The sequence below is a fragment of the Sinocyclocheilus anshuiensis genome, unplaced genomic scaffold (genome assembly GCF_001515605.1).
Source record: "Sinocyclocheilus anshuiensis isolate Anshui unplaced genomic scaffold, SAMN03320099.WGS_v1.1 scaffold603, whole genome shotgun sequence".
Taxonomy (NCBI): Eukaryota; Metazoa; Chordata; class Actinopteri; order Cypriniformes; family Cyprinidae; genus Sinocyclocheilus; species Sinocyclocheilus anshuiensis.
Window position 1 is genome coordinate 645,648 of NW_015551055.1, and position 4,791 is coordinate 650,438.

Genomic DNA, 4,791 nt, shown 5'->3' on the forward strand with positions numbered 1-4,791 from the left:
TGTTCCAGGATCAACAAGGATGTTGATCCAGGAACATGTTGCACTTGGTGAAATCACGGTCACCCATGGTACACACAATGCGTACAGATGCAGGCACCACTGGTCACCAACATAGTTCAATGGGTTCTGTGTTTCCAACGAACACTTGAAAACAGCATCGCAAAGTTGTATGGTTGGAACTGCAGCTCTTGAACAGTGGTTTGAAGCATAGATTCTTGTTAGTATGACGTGAACTTAACAGATCAAGTGTATTTGGCAAAATAAGCAAGCTAGCAAATTATGGAATTGATATCATTAATTCTGTCTTCATTTACTCAATATCATGTCCTTCCAAACTTGTATTACTTCTTTATTCTGCAGAACTTTTTAATTGAAAATGGAATTAATTCAACACTACTTTGAGGAAGGACATTCACATGCCGTGATTATGGACATGCTGTTAAAGGGTTAGTTCACCCAAAAATGAAAATTCTGTCATTAATTACTCGCCCTCATGTCATTCTAAACCCGTAAGACCTCAGTTCATCTTCGGAACACAAAGTAAGATATTTTTTATTAATTCTGAGAGCTCTCTGACCCTCCCATAGACCGCAATGTATTTACCACGATCAAGGTCCAGAAACATAAGGTGAGTAAAATAATGACAGAATTTTCATTTTTGGGTGAACTATCCCTTTAACGTACCATGGCATAAAGATTCACCTGTGCTCTCTAAAAAACACACCTGAAGGATGCCGGTATGTTTAGAAGGAAAAACTATTCACCATTAAACGATATAAGGAACAGGCACGTGCAGAGGGGGGTGCGATGGGTGCTTGAGCGCCTGCCCCTTTTCCCCATGATGCCCAAAGTGTCCCTTTGTCAAGGCAATTTTTTTTTTTTTTAATTAAACGCCATTTTGTGAAGGCCTGCCCACGCGCTACCAGGGATGCCTTCAGTAACGTTCGCGGCTGCCGGTAAGTGGAGTTCTCAGTGGAGCGGTGTGCTTGCATACTTATATTATTAAATTATTATTATTATACAAGAACTGCGTGAAGAGAGCATGCACAGCTGTTGTTTAGGTAACACGTTTATATTGCTGTTTGTAGCCTGTGGAAGTAAGGTTAGCTCCAGCAAGGGGCTATAATATTTTTGTTCAATATTTTCCTAATGACAATTTTATGATCGGTTTATAAAGGCTACTACGAGCACCTTTTCCCCATTTTTTATCACAGAATAAGGCAGGAAATTTATAGTTTCTATAGGCTACTAAATGATATGTCAATCAGTACTGCATTATTCATAAAGTTTATTTATTACCTGGAGATAACTTGAAAAACACACATAAACCTTAAATCTAGAAACCTCTTAGTTAACACACCTGCCCGGATAAAGTGCAGGGGACGAATTTACATTTTGCTAAAATGAAATATTTATTAAATATTAAAAATGCAGCTAAAGTAGTTCTACACAGCAGTATAAACAAAGGTGCCTGTTCTCTTTCGTTCTTGCTGTTTGATTGGGAAAAGTTTAAAGGGCATCGAGGGGTCTTGTCTTTATGTTATCTGACTAAAAAACTATTACTTTGAACTTTTTTTATTACAGTATTTATTTTAAAAACGTAGAGTGCCTTAAAAATAATTATCACAACCCTGATAAAACAGGCTTATACTGATTTTCTCATCCTCCGATTTATAGGCTACTTATCAATCCTGTTTTTATCATCATTATAATTAAAAAAAATGAAATTCAGAACAGGATTACAATATAATTCTATTTTAAATAAGACATAAATATTTTTTCTACAACAACAACAGTAGTGTTTACAACAGCAAAACCACCATACCCTGTAAACTCAATAATAATAATAATAGGCCTAATTTAATTCCGTTTCTATTTTCAGAGTGATTAAGAGGTACAAATAATTATTTATTTAACTTTTAAACTTAAAATGGTCTTTTCTGTTCTGTGTTTCTTTTTCAAAACACCGTCAGGAATGCAATAAGAGCAGAGCTGCGTGGACCAGAACAGTTGTTCGGCTACCGGACAATGTGGTTAGAACTTGTGCAGAAACACAGATTGTGTGTTAAATGTGATGATGTTATGCGATTGCTTCAAGAACCTAACCCACAAGGACAGAATAGAGGACATGTCGTAGATTTGTTTGACGCACGTATCAGTCCATGGGACCAAACTATCTGTGGCATGTTGATGGTTATGATAAACTAAAGCCATTTGGTTTCGGCATATCAGGATGTATTGACGGTTTTTCGAGACATATCCTCTGGCTTACTTGTGGGTCTACTAACAATGAACCTGCTGTTATTGCACAACTTCATTACTTGTGTTGGTGTCGTACCTATGAGACTACGAACTGACTGTGGAACGGAAAATGGTACATTGGCAGCAATGCAGTGCACGCTCCGTCATCATCATTCAGACTATTATGCTGGCTTGGATCAAGAAGTCACACGTACAGTACAACAATGAACAATCAACACATTGAATCTTGGTGGTCCAGCTTCAGAAAAGCAAGGTTCGTGATTGTTTCATATTCTTTAGCACTGATGAAATGTCAGTAAAGTGATGCTTTAGTTACACTAATGCAACTAGTACATAGTATGATACATTTCAATTAATATATCTGTAACAAAAACATGCAAAATGATTACAATTTTTAATGATTAATTTTATTCTGTTATTGATGTATCTGGACTTTTGTGTTCTAGGGCTCAGTTTTGGATATAACTTTTTAGGGACCTGAGGAATGAAGGACACTTCAATGGCAGTAACGAACACCAATGCCTTTTTCAGTTCTGCTTCCAAAATGTTCTACAGGCGGATTTGGATGATTGTGTAGAGCTTTGGAATAAACACAGTATTAGGCCCTCTAGACTTGCAATGTGCCCTGGGGGTGTACCAAATGAACTGTGTCATCTACCACACAGGAGAACAAATAAAAAATCTGCACCAAAAAATGCATTTCATAACAGTGATTTAATTATAATTGTGTTTAATATACACTACTACAAAAAGTCACATTGTATAAATTTGTCTGCTAAATACGTTTACACAGATATTTATCTTCTTGCAGGTATGGATCATGAGACTTTGCAGTTGAAGAAGATGAGTTAAATGCTTTTCCTGAGACAAGGCTGACAATGCAGTTATGTAACGACAAAAACATCCAGGAATATCTAGAATTTGCAATGGAACACAATCAGTTACAGTGGCCAGAGAATTGGGAGGAAGCATCACAACTCTACTTCACATTGAAGGAAACAGCAGGCCTCTGAGCAAGAGTATTAAAAAAAAAAAGGGCAGTAAACACTACAGAGTACAACCTCGGAAGAACTTATTTAAAAAAGAAACAATGCAATACACAGAATGCAACACTGTGACATTGCAAGAATAATGAACTGAGAATACGGAGGACGTAAAGTTGACTTAAATACATCCAAAACCTGGAGAATTCTGGATTCCAAAATCCATGCGAGTCTGAAAAAGACTGTATGTGTCTAAGATTGATAACTTGAGTGTGTTTGTGCATGTATTCGCCATTGGGAAGGGTGAATTGTCAAAAACCACAATGCATGGTTGTGGTGCTATTCCAGCATGTGGAAGTGATGTCAGGCCAGTAGCAAACATCAACACATTCTCTAATGGCACTTCAGTCTGGTGTTCTACAAAGAAAAAAAAAAGATGGAATTTTGAACAATTATTATGTACATAATTAAATAATAAACCCCAAAAATGACTTTCTTGAGCGGAACACAAATTGCTTGTGCTTATCCATACAATGACAGTAGATGTACTACCTTTCAAACTTCAAAAAGGACACAGATGTATTATAAATATATTACATTACAACATGTATTATGTTTTTGAAAAAACACAACTCATAATTTAATTTATTTTCTTGCATGGAATAATTTATGTCCTATTTGAACCTTATAAGCTAGTTAAAATCCACTGCCATTGTATAACTCTATTTGTGTTTTACAGAAGAAGAAAGCCATACAGGTTTAGAACAACTTGAGGCTGAATAAATGGCAATTTTGGGTGAACTATTACTTTAAAGATGTCTGAACTTCACCTAAAACAGAACATGTGTTTGATAAACTACAAATAACAAACCTTCACAATCGTGGAGGTAGTCTGACCAACACGAAAGCGTCCTGGATTCCTTTAGCCTCTGGTTACTACCTACTGGGCTGAGTTCTGCTTTTAAGAGTTTTTCCAAATCAGTCGCTGTCAGCTTCTTCTCGGTGTGGCAGAGGAAAGGAGACAAAACACTGGGATGCTGCTCAAGTGCTTTCAAAAACTGCAGAGTGGCAAGTCCATCCTTAAATCTATTAAAAGTAGTTTAAGTCATTAATGCAATGTAAATCATTTAGTGAAATAAAGTAACATTCTAAAAGACTGATGCAATTTTCTATATCTCAAAATAAACATTGCCTATGTAATGTGTATGTGATAAAAAAAAAACAAAAAAACAATTTCACCTTTTAATAGCACTGTGGTTTCTGTCAGTCACATACCACCTGACATATTCTTCCAAAATTGTATGTTTCTCCTCAGAGTTCTTCACGAATCAAAAACACCCAGCAGTTTGGAGCAGGGTGCTATTCTTTTAGTGACTCCAGAGTAGTTGCATTCTGAATTAAACAAAATTAACAACAGTGAGTTCATGTCCAAGCTACAGTAGTGGCCAAAAGTGATGTCCAGCCTACGAAAATTGTTATTTTTACCCTTTATTAAAATTATTAAAAATCACACACACACACACACACACACACACACACACACACA

The 4,791-nt window shown here is 36.3% G+C and overlaps 2 pseudogenes; one reads left to right on the forward strand and one right to left on the reverse strand.

Annotated features, from left to right (window-relative positions):
* The first annotated feature begins 721 nt into the window (after positions 1-721).
* On the forward strand, positions 722-3,560 carry LOC107661978 (uncharacterized; annotated as a pseudogene).
* The window catches only part of LOC107661974 (G2/M phase-specific E3 ubiquitin-protein ligase-like), an 8,218-nt pseudogene continuing 6,832 nt past the window's right edge, over positions 3,406-4,791 (reverse strand).